This window comes from Urocitellus parryii, chromosome 9 (genome assembly GCF_045843805.1).
Source record: "Urocitellus parryii isolate mUroPar1 chromosome 9, mUroPar1.hap1, whole genome shotgun sequence".
In the NCBI taxonomy this organism is placed as follows: domain Eukaryota; kingdom Metazoa; phylum Chordata; class Mammalia; order Rodentia; family Sciuridae; genus Urocitellus; species Urocitellus parryii.
In genome coordinates, this window is record NC_135539.1 from 97,452,251 (window position 1) to 97,466,975 (window position 14,725).

The 14,725-nt window shown below is 35.6% G+C and overlaps 1 protein-coding gene across 1 annotated transcript in view; it reads right to left on the reverse strand.

Moving 5' to 3' along the window:
• Mia3 (MIA SH3 domain ER export factor 3) overlaps positions 1-14,690 on the reverse strand; it is a 66,574-nt gene extending 51,884 nt beyond the window's left edge. The window contains exons 1-3 of the mRNA XM_077802874.1: positions 14,502-14,690; positions 12,573-12,655; positions 10,009-10,132 (exon numbers count right to left, since the gene is read on the reverse strand). The gene's annotated coding sequence lies outside the window, so the exon portion shown is untranslated. The remainder of the gene's footprint in view (positions 1-10,008; positions 10,133-12,572; positions 12,656-14,501) is intronic.
• Positions 14,691-14,725: the final 35 nt, after the last annotated feature.

The following is a 14,725-nucleotide window of genomic DNA, read 5'->3' on the forward strand; positions in this document are numbered from 1 at the left end:
ACTTAGTGGGAACCAACTGACAAAACCAATTGTCAGAGAAGAAAGCTAGTAGCTAACATTTCTTGAATGCTTTCTTTATGTCCAGTTGTTATTCTGAAGGTTTTATACATATCAATTCATTTAATCTTCATAACAATAGTATCTTACAGTAGTAGTAGGTCCTATTCCAATCCTTATTTTAGAGTAAATTGAGGCAGTCACACATCCAGTGAGTAATGGAGCTAAGTTTCAAGCCCAAGGAGTAGACTCCTTTTCATCACAACCTATCAACTAACAAGCAATTGTACTTTCTGACAAGAGGAGCAAAATCTGATTTAAATCATAATATAGCTGAATTACTGATATGTACAGTTAAGGGGGGGGGGGAAGGCACAAGCTAGCCAGCCCAAGGAAGAGGGTCTGCAATGCTCCCATCCTGGGTGGAGCCATTCTCATTTGTCTGTGACCAAGGGCTTGTTACTATAGTCTCTGCTAAGGTTATTCATCAACCTCCAACAATGAACCCATCAGTTGTTTCCCCAAATTAACTGAATCTTTACAACTTAGAGAAAAGAATGTAGTCCACCATGTTCATAATGTTAAATAAAGAAAACATTGGAAAAAAAGGTGTGCACAAACATTTGTCTACAGGGGCCATGAGAGGTCCCCATTGGTCCAGTGTACTTCTGCACTTTCTGGAGAACCAGTGGATCATACAGAGAAACTGTCTATCTGAGTCATTCTTCATTTCTTTTCTACCATGTATTATGTTATAAAATGTATCTAGTAGGCATCTCTAACAACATGTTGAAAACTGAACTCATTTTTCTCTCAAAATCTGCTCCTTTCAGTCTACCCTATCTCAGAAATAAGAATGACAATTTAATTCCCATTATCCAGGTGCTCAAAGCCCAAAACTTACAAACCATCTTTGATCTCTTTTCTCTCACATTCCAACTCCAGTCCATTAGACAATATTATGTCTTTATTTTTATAATTTTATTGAGATATAGTTGACCTACAATAAATTGCACTTTTAAGGTGTACGATTTGATAAGTTTTGACATGAATATACCCATGAGACTATCACCAAAATCAAAAGAGTATTTCATCCTTCTTTGTAATTCCTCCCCTCTCCTTTTCTGGGCTGTCTCCAAACATCTCCTGTCATTATAGATTGTTTTGCATTTTCTAGAATTTGATATAAATTATACAGCATTTTATTTATTTATTTTTCTGACTTCCTTCTTTCCAAATAAGCATTTGAAACATGCCCAGAATCTGACCACTCCTCTGCATTTGCTAAGCCAATATACAGGCCAAACCCACATCATAAGTCACCTGAATGATTCCCATAGCCTTCTTCTGTCCTTGCTTCTGCCCTCATTTTCCCCAATATCTATTGTCCTGATGGCAACTAGAGTGATATTCTTAAATATAAATTTGATTGTGTCTCTCTGCTCAAAATCTTCCTATAGCTTCCCATTTCCAAATAAAAGGCAATGACTTTAGCCAGGCCTGGTCGTACTCATCTGTAATCCCAGCAGTTTAGGAGGCTGTCAGGAGGATCCTGAGTTCAAAGCCAGCCTCAGAAATGTAGTGAGTCCCTAAGTAACTCAGTGAGACCCTATCGCTAAATAAAATATTTTAAAAAGGACTGTGGGTGTTGCTCAGTGTTTAAGTGCCCCTGGGGGTTCAATCTCTGGTATCAGGAAAAAAAAAAAAAAGGAAAAAAAGCCATGACTTTATTATGGACTGCCCTGCCTTATTATGGACTGTTCTTATTCAATGTGACTCCCCTCATCCTTTTCTCTCCATTTCCGAACATTCTTCTCTTGTCTGTTAGTTCCATTTAAATACACCAAGCCCACCCCTGCTTCAGAGCATTTACACTTGCAACTTTGCCTCCCTTAACTCCCCAAATCATCTGACTAGCTAACTACCCCCTCACTTTATCATGTCTCTGTAACAGTGGCATTTCATGTGATAAAGGCCTTCCCTGGCCATCCTACACAAAATAGAGCCTCTTGCCATGACTATCAAGCCCATTACCCTGCCTTTCTTTCTCTTCAGGCTTGCCTTACCACTTTAGACTTCTCTTAACATTGCCTTACATTTGTTTATCTACTTGACTGCTCTGACCCAACCTCAAACACAATTTCCAATACGAGCAGGAAATTAGTTGTTTTGTTCACTACTGTTACATCAGTGACTAGGGAAATGCCTAGAATGTATGAGAGAGTTAACAAATGATTTGTTGGATAAACTCCTGGTTCCAATGATATTATAAATATACTATACTATTAACCTAAATACATATATTAACTATTAAGCCCCCATATATAAATAGTACTGAGAGAAAATAAGCTATGAGAACAAGGCATTTAAGGTCCACCTCTCAGCAGCATGCATCCTCATCTCCAGGAATGTACCCCTGAATGTGTTTGTTGTTGAATAAAAACATACTTGTGTGGAGAGTAGTTGTTTGGTTACATGATACTGGAATATTTAAGTAGATCTTTTAAAACTAGTTTTAATTTTTATTTTTCTTATTATAGAATATGGTATGTTGTAGAATTTTTCTTATTGTAGAATATAAATTAATGATAATTCATTGGTGGAAAAATCAGAATAGCAAAATGATCTAATTGCATATTATCTTCTTGATATTTACTTTGACTCATAATCAGATATACTTTTATATGCATAGTCAGTGCTTCCAGTTACTGAAGAACTAGCTGCTTAGTTTTTAGAGTTTTCAACATTTTGATTTATCAGTATTATTTTTTAAACTTATTGCCTTAAAGACATATTAACTAGTCTGGTGGATAATGAGAAGAAAATTTCTCAACTGGCCACAATAAGGTAGTGGTAGTTCTTTCTACCAGGATACATACAATTAGTGGATGAATCAGCATTCACTTTTACTCATAGCATTTAAATATGTGGCATTGATGTTTAACATGATGTTTAATATAAGGTTATATTAAAAACCTTTAGAAAAGGAACAGGATAGAATGTGGTGGTGATTGTTGGCATGGAGATAAATAATCTCAAGTGCATTATTCTTTAATACCTCAAAGGGAATTCTTACGGGGTAAGGGTTGAGTAATTGTTAAAGGTAAATGTGACCAGTTTGGGTGGAGGGGACATAAAATTCTAAGATATGAAGGGTTCCTAATGTCAGAGTACAATCTAAATAAGACAAGAAAAACATATCTGAAACAAATAATTGGCAGCATAATAACATATACCATTGGAAACTTGTGAAGGCACTTGCCTAGGAGCATTCAGTAGGCCTAATGCTGCTGTTACCAGGAAGAACCTCATCTATTGTAAATGATGTGCCAGAGAACAGTGTTAAACATTTATGGAAGACTAAATCTCTCCAAGAGGGGCAACAGATTTACCCTTGCATATGAAACATTGGAAAAAAAGTGGACAAAATACAAACAACAGTTCTCAGATATTAGATAATAAGCAGCATAAGAGTGACCTCTAAGATAAAGTTAAGCATGAAAGATGAGTGCTAGGATTATCCCAATTTACTCCCTGGAAAGAATTTTTCAGGCCACATCCAGAGAAGGGAAACTCAAATAGAAAATCTCCTGAGTTGAGGAGATGGATTTTAAAGTCTGAAGAGACTGATGCAGCTAGAGGTCCCAGAGCAGAATAAAGGAGAGAGTAGAGAACTGCAGAGGGAGGGAGAGCGTGTACATGCACTAGCTCTCTAGACATCTATGGAGGGTTCCCCTGAAGTCTGTGGCTATGTAACAATGGGCACACATGTAAGGCCAGAGAAAGAACCTTCAGAAAGGAACAGAATGGAAGGTGGTGGTGATTGTTGGCATGGAGATCAATTTTTGTAATCACCAGCTAGAATGGAAAATCTATAATAAAAGGGCATCAAGTAACATAGTCAGTAAAAGGGAAAAATTAGCCCAAGATTGAAGGTAACTCCTGTCTAGCAGAATCTTAAAAAGATAAAAATGTTTCCAAGATAGTTCAGAAAAAAAGCTATACACAGCTCAAGAATATTTAAAAGAATACAAAATATTTTTCCAAGATAGTTCAGCAAAAAGCTGTACACAGCTCAAGAATATTTAAAAGAATACAAAATATCCAGTACTCAACAAGGTAAATTCACAATGTTTGGAATCCAATAAAAATGTATGAGGCATGCAAAGAGGTAGGAAAATATAACCCATGTTGAAAAGAAAATTAATAGAAATGATCATTAATTACATTGTGATAGAGTTATTATACAAGGACATTCATACAGTTGTATACCATATGTTCAACATGCTATGGAAAAGCATAAGCATTTAAAGGAGAAAAAAGAAGATATAAAAATGTCTGAATTAGATAAAACATAAAATTAGATAAAATCAGATAAAACAATGGCTAAGGTGAAAATTACACTGAATGAGATTAACAGCAGATTCGACATTGAAGAAGTTAATATCAGCAAACTGAATATGCAGTGATAAAGACTCCAAAATCAAACAAGGAGAAAGAGACTGAACTGAACAGAGCATCAGTATGCACAGCTTCAACCAGTCCAATATATATGTTATGGTAGTTCCTAAAAGAGGTGGGAAAAACACATTTGAAGAAATAATAAATAAAAATGTTCTATATCTGATGAACACTCAGATTCAAAAAGCTCAATGAATAAGAAAAATGATAAAGATGACACAAATATACACTAAATGCTTAAAACCAGTGCTAAGAAAAAAATTGAAAAGCATCTACAGAAAACAGATACCATTATGTACAAAGGAGTGAAAGTAAAATGTCAAAATTCATTCAAGATCCATGCAAACCAGAAAACAGTACATCAACATTTTCAAGTTCTGAAAGAAAAAAACACTGACATCCTAGAATTGCATTCCAAATGAAAATATATTTCAAAATGATGTAGTCTTTAATGCAAAAGAATTAAGTTAAACCCTACCCCACATAAAAATTACCTCAAAATGGACCACAGACATAAATGTAAGAACTCAAAATGGACAACACATATATATGTAAGAACCAAAACTAAATGTAAGAAAGCATAGGTAAATCTTGGAGTAGACAATGACTTTGTAGTTAAGACACCAAAGGCCCAAGCACCAAAAGAAAAAAAAATAATAAAGTAATGAACTTCATCAAATTTAAAACTTTTAAAGGCTACCATCGAAGAAAGTGAAAACACAATCATAGAAGAAAATATTTACAATTCATGTAGTTAGAATATAACTACCTAGAATATACAAGCAATCCTTATTGTTCAATATGAAAATACAAATGGCAAGAAATTAGAATAGACATTTCTCCAAAGAAAATATGCAAAAGCCAATAAGCAAATGAAAGGATACCCAGCACCATTAGGGAAATGTACAACCTCAGTAAGATACTACTTCACATCTATTAAGATGTGAAGATAATAAGTAAAATAAATAAAAAGATAATAAGTAAAATAAATAAAAAGATAATAAGTTGGCAAGGATGTGGATCAATTGGAGCCCTCACACACTACTGGTAGGAATAGACTACAGACCTAAATGTAGCAGCTAAACCTATACAACTTCTGGAAGAAAATATAAAAAGCTGCTTGGCAAAGACTTTTAAAACTAACTAGCTCTCTCTGCCTCATGCTCTCTTTTTTCTCTCTCTCCTCTCAGAAATAAATCAGACTTAAAAACTTTGTCTCATGCTGGGTGTGGTGGTGCATACCTGTAATACCAGTGGCTCAAGAGGCTGAGGCAGGAGGATTGCAAGTTCAAAGCCAGCCTCAGCAAAAGTGAGGCACTAAGCAACTCAGTGAGACCCTGTCTCTAAATAAAATACAAAATAGGACTGGGGATGTGGCTCAGTGGTGGTATGCCCCTGAGTTCAATCCCCAGTACCAAAAACAACAACAACAAACTTTGTCTATTCTATATTCATTGTTATGGAAATGGAAAGGTAAGCTGACAGACTAGGACAAAGTATTGGCAAAACATATATCTCTCAAGAGAATGATATCTAGGATATACAAATGATTCTTACAACTTATTAATAAGAAAAATCACCCAATTTGAAAAGATGGGCAGAAGATTTTTTTTCTTCACCAAAGTAGATACAAATATGGTGAATGTGCACATGAAAGGATATCCAACATAAGTTGAAATGTAAATCAAAACTGCAATGTTATTACACATACAGTAGGATGGACAAAATTTAAGACTGATCATAACAAATGTTGACAAAGATGAAGACTATGGTATCTCTCTTAGAACTGCAGACTATAACATGTAGTACAAACAATGGCACAAACTGTTAGAAAACTGTTTGGCAGTTGCTTTAAAAATTAAATCACATCTGTTGAGATATTTACTCCAGAGAAATAAAAGCATACATCCACACTGAGACTTGTGCGCAACTATTCATGGTGGTTTTATTTGTAATAGTCAAAAAATCCCCAATGTTGGACTGTGGGAACATGTCTGTCTTACATGCCTCAGAACCTTTATACTCATATTAACCATATAGTAGGCATTTGATTACCAACTATTACATGAATGTAGAGATTGATTTTTTTTACTGTTAATAGAGCTTCTCTTTTATTAAATATAACAGACAAAAGAAAATCACGTATAGCACAATGAATTATCACAAAGTAAACATATCCACTGAACCCCACCCCAGGTCAAGAAATTGGACATCAAATGCACCTTCATGAGCCCTTTCTCATTGCTCCCCTAATTATTCCCTCCACTCCCCCAGAGTTAGTCACTATTTTAACTTCTAATAACAAGGATTAGTTTTGCCTGTTTTTTTACTTTATACAGTGTAATCATACACATGTGTTCTTTGGTATGTGGCTTTTTTAGCTCCATATGTATTTTATAAGATTTATCCAAGTTGTTGAATGTGAATGTACTTCTTATTTTCATTGCTTAATAATTTCCCACTGTATAAACATAACCTGGTTTACTTAAAAAAAATCCCCAATGTATATCAATAGGAAAATAGATAATAAATTTTGGAAACATATTTAGCAAGAATAAAGAACTATTGATAATAGCAAAAACAGGGAGATTCTGAATGAAATAAACTAGACAAAAAGTAATATGCATTGAAAATTCTTTTTTTTTGTACTCCCTATTACAAATATCCAGGGGTGCTCTACTGCTGAGCTACATCCCCAGCCCTTTTTATTTTATTTATTCATTTATTATTAATTTTTTTTGCTATCAGAGATGGAACTCTTGGGAACTCAACCACTGAGCCACATCCTCAGCCCTCTTTTGTATTTTATTTAGAGATAGGTCCCACTGAGTTACTCAGGGCCTCGTTAAGTTGCTAAGGTTGGCTTTGAAATCCCAATTCTCCTGTTTCACCATTCTGAGCCACTGGGATTACAGGTGTGTGCCACCATGCCCAGTTTAGTTTTTATTTTGAAACAGAGTCTGGCTCAGTTCCCCAAGTTTACCTCAAATTTGTGATCCTCCAGCCTCAGCCTCCTGAATATCTGGGATTACAGACTCTGCCACCACCTTCCAGAAGATTCAGTTATATTTAAAGGTAGAAAGTTATAAACCAGGTGAATCCTAGTAAAGGTCTTAGTAAAAAATAATAAAAATAAAAGCACTATGCTTGGTCACAATATGGTAAGTCAGAAAATGACAACAAATATCCATTTTCTGTCAGGTTGACCAGAACAGTATCATTTCTCAATGGATTTCAAAGGGTCTCCTTCCTTCTTTCCCTGCCCTTCCTTCCTTCCTTCCTTCCTTCCATCCTTCCTTTCTGAGTTTTGGCGTGTGTGTGTGTGTGTGTGTGTGTGTGTGTGTGTGTGTACATCATCTTCTGTGCCAGTGTAAGAGGTTTAGGCAATGGATCAACCTTTACACCTGTGCCGAAGGACCCCAATCTTGGATCTATCTCCAAGGGTGGAGGTGACTCTAGAACCTCATTATAATCTCGAGAGTGGGAACTCCTAAAAAATAAACAGGTCTTTCTTGGTAACACCAGTTTCCTCCTTGGTAAAAGTTAGTGTAGTGGGAGGGTGGCAAGGGCCCTACCCTGCCACAAAATAAATGCTAAAACGTATTTTGGTACAAATTGTAAACACTAAAGAGTTAAAAGTAAGAGATGAGTTTTGGGATTTGAGCTAGACCTGGATAAGTACATAGGATTCAGATTCTAAAAAGAGAATAAAAGGCAAGTGAATTAAACAGCATAAGAAAGACTCAGCAGAAAGAAGTATGTTTAAAGGACAGTAAGGACACCTCATTTTGCTAAGAGGAAAGGATTCTATAAAGGATGACATATTTGTGTGCTTAGGTCAGATTATGAAATTCCTTGAAAATCAAGCATAAGGATTTAGACTTAATAGAATGAAAATGCAGAAAATATTAGACTTTAAGTAAAGGGATCATATAACTTAAGTGGAATTTAAACAAGTATCTTGTCCTTAAATCCAGGGAAGATGGAGGTTTAGGCTGGGCATGACCAGTAGGGCTGAGGCACTCCCCACAATTAAAAAGTCATGTCGAAGTGTACTGTACTAATGGAAGTGAGTCATATACAAGGCAAGGTCTTCTGCCAGCATCTACTGTTTGTCTAGCCCTGACAAATATTATTCCACTTTCAACTGTACAAAGAAAGAAACTCAAACATCTGAAATTGCCACTAATATATGGCATGTATATGAGTTCCTGTTTCTGGTTCTGCCTAATTTACCTTGGCATTCTTTTCACGGAGGTCAAATATTTGGTGTGTTGAAATAAATGCAGAACAGATATTGGGGGCTTGTGGCCTGCACATCTCAATTTCCACAGTGCACTGTTGGGCTTTATCCATTTAGTTTTCAGAAATATAAATTGCTTCCTTACCAGAACAACAGCAGAAGTAAGGAATATAGCCAAAAGGATTGTAGTAAGAGTCAGAAGTCTAATTGTGTGACTATAGGCAAAATCATTAACTTTTCTGAGTCTCAGATATTTCATCTATACAAATATGGGTCAAAGTTAAAATTTCATAATTCATTTTTTAAGAAGAAAATGAGATAATATATGAAAGATTGCCCATTTATGTGGTTTAAATAATTAAACAGCAAAATCCTGGCAGTTACAGCCAATATAGACAATTGACAAAGCAACAAAAGTCTTGGCAATAAATGCTTTCATCACTAAGGGGACATTTTTAGATAGTGCCTACTCTGGAAACTGTTCTCTTCTCACTGAAACAAAGTAAGGCTGATAACATCCTCCCAAAGTGTGCTTGGAAGATCACAAGCACCTCTTGGAGGAGACAGGGAGAGTGGAGGAGAAAATATGTTCTTCGGGATAACATATAGTCTACCAGAGCATACACTGAAGCAAAGCAAACCCTCCTGAATCTTCAGCATTTTAACTGATGCATGCAGTATAAAATTAGAAACAGGACCATAAACACTATTATGAAGACTATACTCAGTGGGGGACACTGAACAAACATATATGGGAAAGTAAGTTCTCTGCGATTAGTATGAAAGCTCAGTCTTACCCAAATTCACATGAAATTTGAAATGGTTTGGAATACATAAGAGGATCAGTGAATGACATCAAACCCAAATGATGAAATAGAGAATCTGAACATGATCTTTCTCTTATTTCTCACTGATCCCTTAGAACCACCAATAGAAATATAATATTAACTCTACATGTAAATTAAATTTTCTAGAAGTCATATTTTAAAAAGTAAGACAGATGAGCTTCATTTAATAATACATTTTACATAATTCAATATATTCAAAATGTCATCCTTTTAACTTGTAATCAAAATAAAAATATAACTGTTATTTTACATTCTTCATAATAAGTCTTTGATATCTGACTTATGGCACATCTCAGTTCAAACTGGACACATTTAAAGACAGTCGCAGCATAAGAAAGTAGGGATTGTAAATTAACACTAGGCCATATCATATACTTGCACTTATTTTAAAGAAAAGCCAAGTTTAATAGTATGTTTTAGGTTTTAAAATATTTTTGGCCAACCTCTCTTGGTACTTACGCAGAAGTGAGAAAAGATGATTGAAGGTATCTCAACATTCCTCTTTTTTTTTTTTTCACTCAGAGGTTAAGATTTCTGTTGCAATAGCTAGAGATTGCATTGTCATTTCAGATGAATCTCAAGTCTGTAATCAAAAAGTGTAAGTCATCATTAGGTTCCTACACTTGTCATTCTTTTATTATTTTTCATTGTTATCTTAAATATATTTACTTCTTGACAAACATAAAGAAATAAAGAATTATATTTAAATGGATAATAAAACAATTTGACTGCATAAAATCCCTTTTTGTTTTAGGTAGACCTACTGGTACAAACAAGTCACCTGGGTGGTCTATTTTTCTTTGGTAACAGGGATTGAACTCAAGGGCTCTAGACCACTGAGTCACATCTCCAGCCCTATTTTGTATTTTATTTAGAGATAAGGTCTCACTGAATTGTTTAGGGCCTTACTTTTGCTGAGGCTGGCTTTGAACTCTCACTGAATTGTTTAGGGCCTTACTTTTGCTGAGGCTGCCTTTGAACTCACGATCCTCCTGCCTCAGCCTCCAGAGCCACTGGGATTACAGGCATGCAGCACTGCACCCGGCACCTGCTCTGTTCTCTTACTTAACTGCAACTGTGTTTTCCTTGGTAGATTACTTCTTTGCACCAGGGTTTCTTGATAAGAATTATATTGGCACTTTGGTTTGGACTATTCCTACTAGCTGAAGGTTATATACTATCTATGGGCCTGGCCAAAAAATGTTAGTAGTTTCCTCAGTCGTGGTGAAACAACAACAAAATGCCCCCAGGCATTTCTAAACTTCTCTTGATAAGACTAGTATCACTCTCCCAGTTTGAGAGTCACTGCTTAAAACGTTACTTAAACTCTGATCATTTAACAAAGCACCTTTAGTTGTAAGTATCCTATATTTTGTAGTTTGCAAGTATTCTGTATTTTGTAATTTCTCTTATCAGCTAAAAAGAAAGGATTATAAAATCAACGTTTAAGGCCGCACTTCATGATGCACACTGTAAAGCAATACAGCTAAAAGCTAATGGATAAATTAAATAAAATTTAATTTTTATTTAATGTAATTTTATTTAATTACACTAAATAAAAATATGAATAGAACGAAAACAAGAAATAAAAATACATCATGAATAGTAAGCCAAGAAGAATGCAGAGGCTATACTAACATCAGATGAATTTAAATTCAAGATAAAGAGTTTTATAAGAGATAAGACATTTCATAATACCATAATGTGTTTTTTAAGAACACAGAAACATGACACCATACAACCAAACATTTATATGCCCCAAATATATGAAAGCTGACAAAACTGAAGAGACAAATCCATACTTTGAATTTTTAACACCCTTTTAACAACTGATAGTAACACAATAAAAAAATCACTAATGATACACAAAGAGTCTGAACAAAACTATCAACCACCTTAACCTTATTGACATTGACTGACAATGCCCAACAACTCCAGAATATATATTCTTTTCTAGTCCTCATGGAAATTTGCAAGATAGGTTGTATTCTTGGCAAAATAATCAGTTTCAAAAAATTTTAAATATTGAATTTCAGTTTGTTTGCTGATCACAGTAGAAATAAATGGGGTATTCTTTAATAAAACTGGTCATTAAATAAAAGCCCTGCAAATCATCAATAAACAGTGTTTTAGTTATCTATTGCTATGTTTTAAAAAATTCCAAAATTTAGTGGCTTTAAAAAATAACCATTTGCCAGGAGTGGTGGTGCACACCTGTGATTCCAGTGGCTCAGGAGGCTGAGGTAGGAGGATCGAGAGTTCAAAGCCAGCCTCAGTAATGGAGAGGCACTAAGCAACTCAGTGACACCCTGTCTCTAAATAAAATATAAAATAGGGCTAGGGATGTGGCTCAGTGGTCGAGAGCCTCTGAATTCAATCCCCACTACCAAACAAACAACCAATTTATTTCTCATAATTTTGTAAGTCAAGACTTTGACCAAGGTTCTGCTCCAGTGTCACCTAGGCTCACTCATATAGCAAACGCTTGATTTAGACTACAAGGTCTGAGATGGCTTTGTATGTCCGGAACTAAGGTGCTGACTGTTGGCTTTATGTAGTCTCCCTTTCCATGTGGTCTTTCATATGTCAGGGGCTTTCTTCAAATGGACTCTCCCTCCAGCAAAATAGCCTGGGCTTCTTTACAGTGTGGCACAGGGTACCAAAGAGAAGAAAAAATGAGTTTGTGCCTTTAAAGGATACAGTCAGTCCTTCCTCAAGTCTCAATCTTGGGTAGGATCTTGGTCCATGCATTTGGGGGGAATTTATAGTTGGATGACATTTTAATCTACATTACTATGTGAAATGTCTTTGTTTTTATGATTTCATTTTTGCTACATTGTTTCTTTTCCATACAATTAACTACAATATAGGATAATCTATTAACGATAATGTCTCTTCAATTGATTGTGTGAAACTTGCTCTATAATAATTTATACAGAAAGGACTCATGGGAATAATATTCTCTAAATGACAATTTCCTGATTTAAAAACATATAATTTGTAGCCCGTACAATAGTGCATACCTGTAATCCTAGCTACTCAGGAGGTTGAGAAGTAGGAGAATGGTAAGTTTGAGGAGAGCCTGGGCAACTTGGTGAGACTCGGTCTCAAGAAAAACAAAAACAAAACAAACATTAAATGACTGCAGATGTAGCTCAGTGGTAGAGCACTCCTCAGTCCAATCCTCAGTGCTGGGGGGAAAAAAGGTCATTCATCACCATACAAAGATACTCCTTAGAGAAAAGTAATTGCAAGAACATTGTTCTCCTCCCTTGGGATATGTTTTTTTTTTTTTTTTTCCTAGATTGGAATCTAGAAAGCCTTTTGTGTGCTTTGTGCTCTCATTATGGTTATGTGGCTTTTTAAATCTTGTTCACGCCATTGGATGTAATATCAGATTTTTTTTTTTTTTTTTTTTTTTGGTGGTGCTGGGGATTGAACCCAGAGCCTTGTGCGTGTGAGGCAAGTACTCTTCCAACTAAGCTATATCCCCAGCCCCAGTGGATTTTTTTTTTTTTTTTTGGAGGGGAATCTCTTCTCAACACATTTTGTGCCAGATTCTACTTGAGAAAGGGAAGTGATATGTACTGCATGGAACGATATTAGTTTCTGATTTTCCCACTTTTTAAAATCTTTTTTAAAAATTTATTTATTTTTAATTCTAATTTGTTATATATGACAGCAGAATGCATTATAATTCACATTACACATATGGTACACAATTTTTCATGTCTCTGGTTGTACACAAAGTATAGTCACATCAGTTGTGTCTTTTTTTTTAAGAGAGAGAGAATTTTTAAATATTTATTTTTTAGTTCTCGGTGGACACAACATCTTTTTTTGTATGTGGTGCTGAGCATCGAACCAGGGCTGCACGCATGCGTGCTACTGCTTGAGCCACATCCCCAGCCCCTAGTTGTGTCTTTATATGTGTACTTAGGGTAATGATGGTAATCTCATTCCACTGTCTTTTCTATCTACTATTTAGATGTGTTTGAGAACTTTAAGAAAAATCAGAAAAACTCTTCCCTATTTTCATGAGAGCATGAATTTTTAGCCATATAAAATCTGTCCTGATGGGTTTTGGTTATATTTTTATACCTCATGAAAAGAGAAGAAATGTTCACCAGGACAAACCTCTAAACTGGAAGCTAATAACCCATGTTATCTTGTGTGCTCTCTTCCTCCACATCATCATTTAGGTTTGAGTGAGGCCAAGAACTAATGACACAAAGAACAGAAGGAACTTTTCTTGCGATTACTGTATATTGTTTAAAGACAGCAAAGAATCAACTATTTGTAGCATTTTGAAAAATTCACATATAAATTTTTACTAGACTTTAAAATTTCTTCTTTGATACTCTGGTTCTACTCAAATGGTCCACTCTCAGAGGGGAAATTCAGAGAATCCTGGGAGAGTCATTATTTGTGAAGTCAATAGTTATGAACAAAATCCCTTCTTGCAAAGACTTTCAAGCTGCCTCCCTTTAGCTTTCACTCATTAGTGCTGGTTTTGATACCTGATGCTATTTTTAAAAAATCTGATCCTTATCTCACACATCCCTCTCACAAATATTGTAGAAGTACATTGTGATCCCACGAATCCTTGTCCACCGCCATCTTTCCCAGAATTCCTCAACTGTCTCTCATTTCACAGGGTTTAATCAACCTCCTTCCATCCTATTTCATATAAAGTAATCAACATTCCTTATAAAAGCTGACAGCACTTGGGTCCCCAGAACAATCCTTGTTGAGAAGGAAAAAAAAAAAATTCATGACCAAATAGTAGAGAAGGCAGCCGAGTCACTTAAAAGCTAAAATTGTAATAAAAGAGAAAAGAATGATCAAGGAACCAATTAAAAGACTATTCATGTAGTTTTCTCCTAAGAACCATCAGCCATGCTTCCGTTTGCACAGGGCGTCGGAAAGCGAAGCAAAATCTAAAGGACCACCTGGTAAAGTGACATCTTACTCCCCTAGTCCAGCCGCCGTCCCCTCTCCACAATCTCTATTTGCAATGGAAATCTTACACCTTCTGGATCGGACAGAATGATGTAAATCTCTGGCCAAATGGAAAGGCAGCAGCCTATAGTTAGCTCCTGGTTCTCTTCCGTTAGCCGGTACCGGCTCAAGGGGCGGGCAACTCCATTTCCACCTTCAAAGGAGGAGTTGGGGC